Raw genomic sequence first — 15,059 nt, 5'->3', positions numbered from 1 at the left:
ACAACGTACCATCCGCATCACGGCAGTGCGGTGTGATACGTGTGACAGAGGGATGTATGGACATTCTGTGAAAGCAAAGAGGAGGAAGCAGAGAGGGGCCTGGGATAGGCTGATTGGGCAGGCTTCACAGAGAGCATGACATTGAGCTAATTTTTGAAAGATATGTTACCCATATGAAGAACATTCCAGGCAGACAGAATAGAAAAACACCAAGGCCTGGAGACATGTTGTGAGAACTTGCTGTCAGTGCAGAATCACTGGAGTGAAGGTTCTCACGAGTGATGGCCGGCATTGAAGCTGGGCCAATGGGCAGATTCCACCCAGGGCATGAAGTACCTGATGGGCCAAACCAAGGCAAGTTCTTGGGAACCTTTGGGACCATCTTTAGCAGGGAGGGGACCTAATCAAATTCACATTTTCCTAAGAACAGTTAGTATTCAAGGTCTAGTTATAACATAGTGGAATTTCTTTCCTTATGTGACTTATAAATTGGTCCTGCAGAAAATTTTTGGGGTCCAAAAAACAAAATATAAACACGTTATGTTATGGAAACATCATTAAAGTAAATCCATAGCCTTCCGGGAGGACTACTTGGATGCCTCCTCAAAACTTCCCACGAGCAGTGGTTTAAAGACGACACCTTGGCTGTCTTTTCCATAGCATCTTGGGAAGGAGAAGCTAACTGAGCCTAGGGGAGGAAGAAGGAAGGAGAGAATCAGGAGGGCTGCAGCCTGGCCAAGGCAGAGCAATTCCAATGGATAACCTGGCATTCTAAAGCCACGTCCAAGTGGGCGTACAAAGATTCCAACCAGGTCCAGGCTGAGCTGTCAAGAGGTAAAGAGGGGACCCAGCTGGGGTTATTATAGCTAGGGTTCTAATTAGATGGGGCAGTGGTCCAGCAGTTGAAGACAAAAAACCACACACACTGCAGGCTTCCCTCTCACCCCAGGAGAAGGGTAGAGCCACCATAAACGGGATCTGCCAAGAAAGAAATGGTCTGGAGGCAAGAACCGAGAACAGCTTTCATTTCAAAATCCACTAGCCATAGAGTCTTTCATAACATTAATGTTCACAATTAGGACCTCAAAATATATTTTGAATTATCAAAGATATATTGAAATATTGTGAAATGGCAAACAAAGAACATAGCAGTTGGGGGTGAGAAGACCCAAATAGTACTATAAAACAGTACTTTGTTGGGGTTTGTTTTTCAGCCGTTTGGGATCCGGGGCCCTTCCCAAGAGCACCTGAATCTCCTCATGGAGAATTACCTCCTGCCTGTCGTGGGGTGTCTCGGTGGGGGCCAGTCCCCACCTCCCACCAATGCCCATGGACAGAGCATTCCTCTGTGCTCCCCAGCCCAGTAGGGAGCAGGCATGTAACCCAAGCTTGGCTGATCCGTCCCCGCTGGGACTTGGAATTTGGAGCCAGTAATATTCCTGATCTTGCGGGAAAGCAGTCAGTCTTTGTCCATTACATGAGGTATTCACTGTGGGTTTTTCAAGACGCCCCTTAACAGCTGGAGGAAGTTCCTTCTATGCTTAGTTTGTTCCGTATTTTTATCGTGAAGGGGAGTTAGATTCTGTTAAATGCTTTTTCTGCGTCTGTTGAGATGATCATGTGATTTTGATCCTTTGTTAATATGGTGCATTATATTGATCTACTTTCAGATGTTAAACCAATGTTTTGGGTCAGTCTCAGCCTATTAATAGTGATGCTATGGGCTTGACATGCCTGGGGCACTCGCCTGGGCTGTACTACCGAGGCAGCCCCCGCAGGCGTTTCCCGGACCAGAGCCAATGTGGGGCTGGACCGGCCCTTATGGGTTTATTATGATTGAAGGATGCACCTCAGCAACAACCACAAGAGAGATAACTTTTTTTTTTTTTTTTTTTTTTTTTGCGGTACGTGGGCCTCTCACTGCTGTGGCCTCTCCCGTTGCGGGGCATGGGCTCCGGACGCGCAGGCTCAGCGGCCATGGCCCACGGGCCCAGCCGCTCAGCGGCATGTGGGATCTTCCCGGACCGGGGCACGAACCCGTGTCCCCTGCATCGGCAGGCGGACTCTCAACCACTGCGCCACCAGGGAAGCCCAAGAGAGAGAACTTTGAGAAGACAAGGTTTATTACTGACGGGTCCTGGAGGCACAGTGAGGTCATGGTAGAGACAGCGGATGTGGATCTGGGGTTCTACCTTTATTGAGGTTGACAGTGGGGTGCCCACGGTCTTGAGGGTTCATCCTTTATTGGCGAATTTTAAGTATAAGAGCAGGAATTAAAGCGCAGGAACGGAAAAGTAGAGTCACTCAAGTGATCAGTTATTTAAGTCACCTAGAGCTGTCTAAAAAGGGGAACTGTGTGCATGGAGTAGCCTGGTTCTTTGTATAGTTATGTATCTGGCAATATGTTTATTCGAGATAGCAGCCTTCCAAGTGGATGCTTGGCAATCAAAAGCTTAATGCCAGGCGCTTATAGTACAGTAAAAAAAAAAAAGCTAATTGTCAGGAGTTTGCACTACAACCATCTTCGCATTTCTGGGATAAATCCATCCCACTTGGTCATAAATATAAATTTGTACTAAAGAAATATAGCGTGGTTAATGGAATATACCCCCCCATTGACTCATGAGAACATGTGTGTAGTTAGCACAGTATATACATATAAACAGTAATCTAGTAAATACTGTGACCATTGTGAATGCTGGGTGCTGGCAGAAGCTCACAAATGTGCAATTAGTAATCACATGATGGGGTAAATTGTGGTGAAGCTTAATACTTTAAAAATTGATGCTGAAATGATTTATTTGGTGTTAGGTACATTTTATTTTCTAACTATAGAATTTGCTAATTTATGTATATTTAAGCATAGTGCATCTCCATCAGCAAGTTGATTCACCAACACCTTATCCTCTGTCAGACTGGATAGCTGAGAATTGTGTGGGTGTCCATTTGCGTATCAAACAGCCAAAAGGAAGAAATGTTACATGATGACACGCCAGGAGATATTAGCCTGAAAAGATTTCAGGAAAGAGGTGAAATTTAAGCAGCAATTTGAAAGAAAAAAGAAGCCTGCTACAGAGGACCATTTATGCAGCAAGTCCAATCTGTGTTAATTTTCATAGCTGTTGATTTGGCAATGTGGCAAACTGAATTACTTTGGAAGAACCCATCTGTTTGAGTATAAATACCAGAGAATCACCTTTTCCCAGCCTCCCTTGCTGGTGTCCATCTGGACCATCTGATTAACAGATTGCTAATATACTGTGGTGTGATGTGAGACATTTTAAAAACTGCTATCCTTGTCCCATCCTAAGTGACAACCTGCTTCTTGATTTAACCATGTTTCTTGGGGAGTCTCCATTCCATGGATCCATTTGATTTCACTTCTTGCCCAAATTTGTGTCACTTATGATTTCAATTTAAAATGTACTTTTCATTTCTAAATAGCCTTTAAAATGTTGTTGTCACTGTTAAAAATGAGTCGTCCTGGGCTTCCCTGGTGGCGCAGTGGTTGAGAGTCCGCCTGCCGATGCAGGGGACGTGGGTTCGTGCCCCGGTCCGGGAAGATCCCACATGCCGCAGAGCGGCTAGGCCCTTGAGCCATGGCCGCTGAGCCTGCGCGTCCGGAGCCTGTGCTCCGCAATGGGAGAGGCCACAGCAGTGAGAGGCCCGCGTACCGCAAAAAAAAAAAAAAAGAGTCGTCCTATAACTCCTTTTGCTGTTTCTCCAAAGAGTGTACCCCAGGGACTCAACCTGAGATTCAGAGGAAAAGCTCTCGAAGTCAGAGAGCAGGAAAAAATAGTATGGACCTCACTGTTGTTTCACTTATTGTGTTATTATTCTTCATCTTAAAAAAGAATAGTGGCAAATGTCAGCATGGATCACCAGCAGGGACCACCAGTGGTACAGACGAAGACTTCAGAGCCGCAGCCAGAGGTTTGGGGTCAGTGTCTGCGTGTTCTGTTCACACATTAAGTTTCTAACAAGAAAGACAGCAGTTAGTGACTTTCCTCTGTACTGTGCTAACCTTTGCCTTGCTCCTTTGGTCGGGTGTTCGCCAGGAGCTGTAATCCCATCTGCGGTACCTGCTGTCTCTCACCTCTGCCCCTCCTCCTTACGCCCGTTGGTCCCACCCAGGCTCTGCCCTCAGTCCCTCCCACACGCCCTTCTCCACGGGTTTGCCTTCAATGTCTGTTATCAAAGTGCTGGGGAGCCATTCATTTCTGTACATCAGGCTACTCTCTGGTAAGGCTACAAGAACTCCTATATTTCTTTTCACCAAATGAAAGATAGATCTTGGTTTACTCATCAATTTTCTTTTTCTGCTTTTTACCAAATACTGCCAGATCGTGACCAAGGGAAAGATACAGCTATCTGATTTTATTAGTTTATTAGCTATCTGACTTTGAAAGTGTGACTTCATACTTCATTTACCAGGTGTTTTTTCTTCATCCCTCCCCTCCCCTTCCCTTTTTCTTTCTTTCTTTCTTTTTTTTGTTGTGGTGGTTTTTGTTGTTTTGATTTGGTTCTGGTTTAGCTTTGTCCCAGTTATATTTGAAGACTAGTACTTGTTTGTTTATAGAACAACTACAAAAATTATTGCTCAGTAAGATGTGGGCAGTGAAATGAAGAAAGAAAGCAGTGTTCTAGAAATTCTTTTCTTGCCCTGATGCTTATTAGTTCTATGATATTTATTAAGCTTCTTAGCCTATGTGTTCATTTGTACAGTCAGATGGTGGAAATTGGTCCTCTTTCAGGTCTTTTTAAACTTCAGCATTCTTATAAGTCTAAAACTATATTGTTACAAACATCTAAAAACACACTTGAAAATCTATAGCGAAAGGATTCTGAGCACATGTCAGGTTAAGCATGTGTTTCTGGACCCTGCATCCTACCACCTCCTTGCTAGGGCCACTCAACAGCCAAGATAAGTGTGACATGCCAGCAAGTGTCTGTGGCTGGGGGCAGTGGCCCAGGGCATGTTTTTAAGGTACAGACACATTATGTGGGGATCTTGTTATTATGAACATTTCTTGTCAGTAGGCTCTGAGGTGGGGCATGAGATTCTACATTAAACTCCCAAGTAAGGTTGGTGCGTAGGTATCTAGAGGGATTCCTGGGTGCATCTGAGGATTGAATGCTGTAGAGAAAGAACAGGTGCAGAGACTCACTGTTGGGCTCGCTAGGTGGAGAGCGGAAAGTGCAGGCTACTGGGGTACATTTGCCTCTTCAACTGAGACTCCAGATGATACAGAATGCTGATGCCGGGGCATCTGAGGGAGCCCAGTTGAAGACTCTAAAGGATCTTTCTGGCACTCTTCATGTTTGCTGCCCATGTTCTTTGAAGAGAATGAAGACCCTGCGTCACACTGAGGAGTGAATTGTTTGCAGCCTGTGCTCATCAGAGACTTTCCCTCTCTCCCCTGAGCCTCTCCCCCTGAACTTGTATCTCTTCCCATCCTATAAACAATAAGCTCCACCCCATCCACCATAAAATGAACTTGCCGTCTCATTCACCACTTCCTGCCAGTTCACCATTTGCCATGGTTTTTCAACAGCCTGACTTCTGTGGGGCCGAGGGAACCCCCCCAGGAAGAGGCAGCTGGTGAGGAGGGGCGAGCAGGCTGGCTAAAGGGAATAGGTTTGTTTCTGTTGAGGTTCTGCTAGCAGACAAGACAAGAGAGAACTTTAATAAAAGCATAAAAAGATCTCCCAGGAGATGTTACTGGAGCAAAAAGAAGGCTTTCAGAAATTCAAAAACTGATTTACAAATTTAGAAATTCCATAGAGGACATGAGACACAGTAGACCTGGCCTAGAACTGAACTGGAATTTGGGGAGAAGAAATGGAAGAAATAGAACGTTGAACAAAATACAAGGAAATAGAAGATACAAATAAAGAGATAGGAATGGACCTGGCCTGGGATTTTAGTACACGAAAAATGAGCGTTAGAGGGAGAAAAAGCACTGGATGAAGAAAAATTAATGTTCACATAACTATATAAGAAAATTTTTCTGAGCTGAGGAGAGACTGTTTCTATTAGCAGATGCTCACCAATACCCAAGTAAAATTTATTGGAACAGACATACATGGCTATACGTCACTTAAATTTCCAAACCCCAAGGATGGAGAACATACAACATTCAGATAGGAAAAACAGGTACTTGCATAAGAAGAGAATACAGGCTAGTACCAAACTTCCCATTTGCAGACTTTTGATTACAAAAGAACTGTGATCTGTGAATCTTGTCCAGAAGCATTATATTCAAATATGAGGGCAGAAAAAGGATATTTTTACACTTTTGAATTCTTGAACATGGTTCACCCTTGTTTCATTACTAAGGAAAATCCACAATGCTCCAAAAAAAAAAAAAAAGGAAAAATTAAATCTAAGAGCTAATGAGAGGGGGGAAAAAAACTAAGAATACAAAAGTTTGTGACAAGCGTATATGTTCTTGTAAAATGTATATTTTAAATTATAATGCAAATGCAAGAAATTATAATGCATGATGCAAAAAAGCACAAACAATATATATGCTATATGTATAATAAAAATAAGATCATAAATCAATTAAATGGAAAATAGAAAAAATAATAGAGAAAAATCAGTGAAACTCAAAGCTGGTTCTTTGAAAAGCTCAACCAAATAAATGATAAAAACTCTAGCCAGACCCACCAAGAATAAAAGAGAGACACAAATTACCAACATCGGCAGTGAAGGGAGGAAGGGGTCACTAGAGACCATCCCCACCTCCAGACATTAAAAAGGTGTCTTAGATAAAATAGGCAAATTCCTTAAAAGACACAAACTGTAAAGCTGAACAGAAATTTTAAGAATTAAAGGATGGGTAAAAATCAGGCATATGCAAACCAAATAATATCAGATGAAATGAGCTACAACAGCAGCAACTGTGATATCGGCTGTAGGAGAGCCATGGGTTTACAAGTGATGAGGAGTCATTTTATGCCCCTTGTCTCTTGCCTACCCCTTGGAGGGTCTGCGTTGTTTCCTTAGCAACCCAGTCAAACGGGGAGAGTTTGTTCCAGCATAAGTAACATGAATAATGGCTGTCACAGGCCATAATTTGGAAGCTATCGCTCATTAAATGTCCAGCTTAGCCTAAATAATGCCCTATTGCTAAGAAGGACATTCTGATTTTTTTTTTTTAACTTAACCAGGAATACATGATTCTTTGCAGTTTGTGCTAGTGATCTCAGATATCTCCATTCACGCTGAAGAACAGATAGGATGGCTTCAAATGGTTGTTAAATCCACTAAAATTATGGCTGCTAAAGCTTCCAGGTCCTTTTTTGCACGTCACTGTAAGCAAATAGAGGGTCCACAGTTCCCAAGAAGACTTTGTGGGCTGGCTTTTTTCCATGCCTGAGTTTCTGCTGCCACCTGTAGGCTCAGTCTGGGCACAGCACTTTGCCCAGAAAAATGCTTTTTTTCAGACTTGCCAAAAGGTCCCTTAAATACTGTATATGTTGCAAATTGTACAGTGAATACAAATATGAAGATTCCAAGAATATGGTGAGTATTCCCTCTAGGAATTTCAGGCATATATATATACATGTTGGGGAAAGCAGTAGGATGATTAACTCACAGAAGGAGCATCTTCCTTTGCCAGGCTCTGAGATGACCACAGAGTCAGTAATCCTGGGACCACACAATTTTCCCAGCCTGGAAGTTCAACTTAGGCAACCACTCCTCCAAACACAAAGAGATCTGTTGTAATTGCTGCAGAGATGCCCAACTTAAAAAATAATCTGTATTGTCAAGTCTGTAAGGTTTAATTGGGGAGAATGATCAAATTATTTTACCACTTGGAGTCTCAGTTTCAGGAAAGTAAATGCAGTAAAACCCTGTAAATGACCATCATTTCAAACTTTCATTTCAATGGCCAAGAGATGCTAGGCTAGTTGTATTTGCCAATACTTGACAGTGTCACTGAAAAAGATTTCTACACAAATTTGTCTTTCTAGTGACATGAGACTTTCTAGTTTATCAGTTATAAATAATTGCTGTTGACAGTTTATACTGACAAGTGTTTGATCTGTTGTCAGTAAGATATTCATTTTACTGATTTCTTTCTTGTATATCACGACTAAAATTTAAGTAGCTCTGAGTGTAAATATTAATTGAGCTGTAACTCTTAGCTCCCTGATATGTGGCCACAGAATCAGCTGCTTTCCCTCTGAGTCACAGGATTATGAGGGAGTAAAGGGCAGTGCTGCAGACAGGCTTAGGTTGGTATCTTAATAAGTTATTAAGAAACCCTAAGAACAGCCACAAGTTTCTTTAGAGGTGGTTATCAAAACCTCTCCAGTGGGGGTGGAATGAGAACGGCAGATCAAAATGTAGAAGAACTATGTGAAAGGTCTATATATGGAACCATGAAAACTCACCCCACCCAGCCCTTTCCTCTGCCCAGCTCCATACATCTACAGCCAGACTTACACCCTTCTGGCAAGAAATGGGGACATGCATCCTCCTCTGGGGGATATTAACATTGAGATGTTGCCCAGTGAACCAGTGAGGTCCCTTCCCAGTCATGCTAGAGTAAAGCCCGCCAGACACTAGTCTCATAAAACACACAACTTACAATCAGCTCAGAAATACACCTCACTCATAAATGGCCAGGCACAACTTGACAGATATTTGAGGAGATGGTCTAAAACAAAAGTAAAGTAAAAGAGACCAAACCAAACAAATGGAAACCATGTGTTCGGAAGAAACAGAGACAATGCAGGGAGCAGAAGAAAATTTCATAGAAACAAATATGCTCAGAGAAATAAGCAAATATGCATACGTGAAACAAGAAGAGCATGTCTTTTAAAAGAACAGAACAAGAAAAGCTTTGGAAGTTAAAAATCTGATAGCCAATATATTTTTTTTTAATCAGGGAAAGTGTTGAAAGTAAAGTTGAAAAAAAAAACCCTCCCAGATGTTTTTTTAAAACTACTAGAGCTAATCAATGAATTTGGTAAAGTTGCAGGATACAAAATTAATGCACAGAAATCTCTTGCATTCCTATACACTAACAACAAAAGATCAGAAAGAGAAATAAAGGAAACAGTCCTATTCACCATTGCAACAAAAAGAATAAAATACCTAGGAATAAACCTACCTAAGGAGGTAAAAGACCTGTATGCAGAAAACTATAAGACACTGATGAAAGAAATCAAAGATGACCCAAACAGATGAAGAGATATACTGTGTTCTTGGATTGGAAGAATCAATATTGTGAAGATGACTATACTACCCAAAGCAATCTACAGATTCAGTGCAATCCTTATCAAATTACCAGTGGCATTTTTTTTAGAGAACTAGAACAAAAAATCTTAAAATTTGTATGGAGACACAAAAGACCCCGAACAGCCAAAGCAGTCTTGAGGGAAAAAAAAACGGAGCTGGAGGAATCAGACTCCCTGACTTCACACTATACTACAAAGCTACAGTAATCAAGACAACATGGAACTGGCACAAAAACAGAAATACAGATCAATGGAACAGGATAGAAAGCCCGGAGATAAACCCACGCACCTATGGTCAACTAATCTATGACAAAGGAGGCAAGGATATACAATGGAGAAAAGACAGTCTCTTCAATAAGTGGTGCTGGCAACACTGGACAGCTACATGTGAAAGAATGAAATTAGAACACTCCCTAACACCATACACAAAAATAAACTCAAAATGGATTAGAGATCTAAATGTAAGACTGGACACTATAAAACTCTTAGAGGAAAACATAGGAAGATCACTCTTTGACATAAATCACAGCAAGATCTTTTTTGATCCACCTCCTAGAGTAGTCAAAATAAAAACAAAAATAAACAAATGGGACCTAATGAAACTTAAAAGCTTTTGCACAGCCAAGGAAACTACAAACAAGACGAAAAGACAACTCTCAGAATGGGAGAAAACATTTGCAAAAGAATCGACGGACAAAGGATTAATATCCAAAATATGTTAACAGCTCATGCAGCTCAATATTAAAGAAACAAACAACCCAATCCAAAAATGGGCAGAAGACCTAAATAGACATTTCTCCAAAGAAGACATACAGATGGCCAAGAAGCCCATGAAAAGCTGTTCAACATCACTAATTATTAGAGAAATGCAAATCAAAACTACAACGAGTTATCACCTCACATCAGTTAGAATGGGCATCGTCAGAAAATCTACAAACAACAAATGCTGGAGAGGGTGTGGAGAAAAGGGAACCCTCTTGCACTGTTGGTGGGAATGTAAATTGATACAGCCACTATGGAGAACAGTATGGAGGTTCCTTAAAAAACTAAAAATAGAATTACCTTATGACCCAGCAATCCCACCACTGGGCATATACCCAGAGAAAGCCATAATTCAAAAAGACGCATGCACCCCAATGTTCACTGCAGCACTATTTACAATAGCCAGGTCATGGAAGCAACCTAAATGCCCATCAACAGACAAAAGGATAAAGATGATGTGGTACATATATACAATAGAATATTACTCAGCCATAAAAAGGAACAAAATTGGGTCATTTGTAGAGACGGGGATGGATCTAGAGACTGTCATACAGAGTGAAGTAAGTCAAAGAGAAAAACAAATATCGTATATTAATGCATGTATGTGGAACCTAGAAAAATGGTACAGATGAACCAATTTGCAGGGCAGAAATAGAGACACAGATGTAGAGAACAAACGTATGGACACCAACGGGGGAAAGTGGCGGGGGGAGTGGGTGGTGGTGGGATTAATTGGGAGACTGGGATTGACATATATACACGAATATGTATAAAACAGATAACTAATAACCTGCTGTATAAAAAATAAATAAAATTTAAAAAAAGATAACAGGAGACGAAAGGTAAGTAAATTAGAAGATCATTGTAGTAGATGCCACAGCAAAAGTATCAGAAGTCCAAAAGGAGAGGATGAAGAAGAGAGTGCAAAAAAGTGTAGAAAACAGTGCAAAGAAATTATTAAAGATAGAAGAAAACTTCCCTACAGTAAAGACATAGTTCTACAGATTCTGGACCCACTGCCTGCCCATGACAATAAATAAAGGTTCACATGACACATCCTCCTAGACTTCAGAGGTGGAGATAAAAAGAAATATCTAAACATTTCCAGATTAACCAGGACACAGATAATAAAAAGGAATCCAAATGGTATCAGACTTCTGAACGGTAACCCTAGTAGCAAGAAAACAATGGAACAATGCCTTTAAAATTCTGAATGAAAGTGATTTTTTTTCAACCCAGAAATTAAGACCCAACCAAACTACCCATCAAGGGTCAGCCTATACTAAAGACAGTTTCTGTTACTCGGGGAAGTGTCATAACCTCTGCACCCCCGTGTTCCCACCTATAAAAACAATGGAGAAGTAACACCCACCTTGCCCATCTCCCAGCGTCCTCGTTAAGGTAAAATAAAACAGCTTCCATCAATAGAGTACTAATTTCCATGTAAGTTCTAAAGTCTGGGGCAGCGTGTTTTCATCCTTGGACCTGCTAAAGTACCCAGGCCAGTGACTTACACTTAGTAGATATCAATAAATAGTTTTTGAATGAATATATAAGGCTTGTAGAAAGATTTTCTAAATGTTGAATCATGGGGCACTTAACAGTAATAATATTTAGAAACTTAGTATATACAATACTGCATTAGAGAGAAAGTATGGTGTAGCCATGAAACAGAATGTTGTGTGTATGAATAGACTGAGTGGTGGTGGTGGTTGTTTTGTCCTGGGACAGTGTTCATGATATAGTGTTGCCGTGTTTATGGAGAATTTTAGGTCGGTAGGAAGTGGCATCCTACACACATACATACAGGCACACCCGCACACCTGCTATATTTCCCAATTTAATTCACCAAAAAGAGAGAAATGAACAGAAACGAGGTGGCTCCCAGCAGGTGCTAGACCGTGAGAGGTGTGTCCTGGCCCTTGACTTCCCAGAAGTTCTGAAGGGGCTGGTGTCACCCTCTGTCCATGTGGGACCCTTCAGAGTTGAGAAAACAGCTAAATCCTTGCAGAACCACTGCCCTCTGGCACTCAGGTTTGTGTCATCAAGCCAGAATAACATACACTGATCATCTATGTGCTTCCATTGGAAGCAATACTTAAGAAATTTGATCTTACCTTGTTCTTGAACCTGACTTACCGCCCACAAGTCCCCCTCCTCTTCTGTGTAGGTCAAGGCAGAGCCTAGGGAACCCTGAGTAATATCTCTGTGTGCCTGTTCTCTGCTGTCTCCCCACTGTCCACCCCTGTGCTGATTCCATCTCAGTTTCTTAGGTGGTTCTCAAGCTGTGTTGGTTTGAGACCACATCACGAACCCAGATAGTCTATGATCTCAAATATTAAAAACTATAGACAAATAGAAGAAAATATCATAAAATGTTCATTGTGACTGCCTTTGAGGGATGGGATTACAGTAAGTTTTTATTATTGATGTTCCTTTTATTTTGTGTTGTTTTATTTTGCTTTAATGCTTTTTCAGTACTGGCTAAAGGTTCTGTAGTCAGCATGCCTTAGGCAGAGCAGATACATATAATGTCCAACTATCTGTGATCTTTCTGTGGATGAATCTGAAATCTCCAGCCACAACTTCTCCCTTAAATTCTAATCACACATTGTGAAGCAATTATACTCCAATAAAGTTGTAAAAAAAAATTCTAATCACACATTTCCAACAGCCTACAGAATTCTCTAAAACCAATCAGTATCTATCAAATAACCATATAGGGCATTAGCTTATTCAGTGATTTAGGGGCACATTTTGTGGCTGACTCCTCCTACTGTGTAACTGCAGAAATTCTGCTGCTCCAAATTAGCTGATCTATGGAGGGTTCCTGAGGTAGTTCTAGGAGGATGAGCAGCTGATTACGGCTATGTGAGAAGTGTTTCGACAAAGAACTATGTCATGTTTCAGTGAGAAAGCTTCACGCTCCCTCAAGCATATGCTCATTTGTTGGAATGAATCAGTAGAAGCTTCATGAGAAAAATTCTCCTAGTACATCTCCTTTCAAACAGACTTAATCATCTTCCAGTCCTCACAAATCCACAATAAAATTATTAATGATATTCTTGGGATATGGACAAGTGATGCCTTTTCAACCTTTTGTAAGATGTGAATTAAAAGGATAAAAGCAGCTACCAGAAAACTTTACTGTTCTTTGTGATCTGTAATATGCAATATAAAAAAACAATAAATTTCTTATGCAAATAAATGCAGCTTTCAGCCACATCCCCTACCCCACCCTCAAGGCTGTATCCAAGCCCCTCCTATAGAGAAATGCTAGAGCTGCACTGATCAAAGAGTGATCCTCAAACTTTTTTACTCATAGAATTGGGTAAAATCTACACACTTCTTGTACTTGGTTAAGTTGATATCAATATTTTTCATTACATTTAAATAGCTACACAAGATGTCATTTGTGATGTATTTTTAAATATTGACATTAAAATACTGGTAATAGTTTTATTTCTAATCTATTCAGTAGAATCCAAATACTATAGAGATTTAATAGCCATCAGCATCTGTTTTAAAAATATACACATGAACTCTTCAAAGATATTTGTCATTATTTCTTTTCTCCTTGACTCCGTTTCATTTCTACCAGAACTTTATCCTTTGGTAATGCTTTTTTTTAATTGAAGTGTAGTTGATTTACAATGTTGTGTTAATTTCTGCTATACAGCAAAGTGATTCAGTTATATATATATATATATATACACACACATACACACACATATATATACATTCTTTTTTTATTCTTTTCCATTGTGGTCTATCACAAGGTATTAAATATAGTTCCCTGTGCTATAGAGTAGGACCTTGTTGTCTATCCATTCTCTATATAATAGCTTACATCTGCTAACCCCAAACTCCCAATCCATCCCTCCCCTACCCCCTTCTCCCTTGGCAACCACAAGTCTGTTCTCTGTCTGTGAGTCCATTTCTGTTTTATACATAGTTCATTTGTGTCATATTTTAGATTCCACATATAAGTGATATCATATGGTATTTGTCTATCTCTTTCTGACTTACTTCACTTAATATTATTACCTTTAGTTCCATCCATGTTGCTGCAAATGGCATTACTTTATTCTTTTTTATGGCTGAGTAGTATTCCATTGTGAGTACATACCACATCTTAATTATCCACTCATCTGTTGAGGGACATTTAGGTTGCTTCCATGTCTTGGCTGTTGTAAATAGTGCTGCTATGAACATTCAGGTGCATGTATCTTTTTGAATTATAGTTTTGCCCAGATATATGCCCAGGAGTGGGATTACTGGATCACACGGCAACTCTATTTTTAGTTTTTTGAGGAACCTCCATACTGTTCTCCATAGTGGTTGCACCAACTTACGTTCCCGCCAACATTGTAGGAGGGTTCCCTTTTCTCCACACCCTCTCTAGCATTTGTTATTTGTGGGCTTTTTATTGATGGCCATTCTGACCGGTGTGAGGTGGTGCCTCATTGTAGTTTTGATTTGCATTTCTCTAATAATTAGCAATGTTGAGCATCTTTTCATGTGCTTGTTGACCATCTGTATGTCTTCTTTGAAGAAACGTCTATTTAGTTCTTCTGCCCATTTTTCGATTAGGTTGTTTCTTTGTTGTTGAGTTGTATGAGCTGTTTGTATATTTTGGAAATATATGCAAATATTTTCACCCAGTCTGTAGGTTGTCTTTTCGTTTTGTTTATGGTTTCATTTGCTGTGCAAAAGGTTGTAAGTTTGATTAGGTCTCATTTGTTTATCTTTGCTTTTATTGATATTTCTATAGCCTCGGGAGATGGACCTAAGAAAACATTGGTATAATTTATGTCAGAGAATGTTTTTCCTATGTTCTCTTCTAGGAGTTTTATAGTGTCATGTCTTTTTTTTTTTTTTTTTTTGCATTTTTATTTTTATTTATTTTTTTGAATTTTTGAATTTTATTTTATTTTTTATACAGCAGGTTCTTATTAGTCATCCATTTTATCACATCAGTGTATACATGTCAATTTCAATCTCCCAATTCATCACACTCCCTCCCCACCCCCCCTGTTTTC

This window comes from Hyperoodon ampullatus, assembly GCF_949752795.1.
Source record: "Hyperoodon ampullatus genome assembly, chromosome: 20".
In the NCBI taxonomy this organism is placed as follows: Eukaryota; Metazoa; Chordata; class Mammalia; order Artiodactyla; family Ziphiidae; genus Hyperoodon; species Hyperoodon ampullatus.
The sequence above is the reverse complement of the archived record's forward strand: the minus strand, read 5'-3'. Positions refer to the sequence as shown.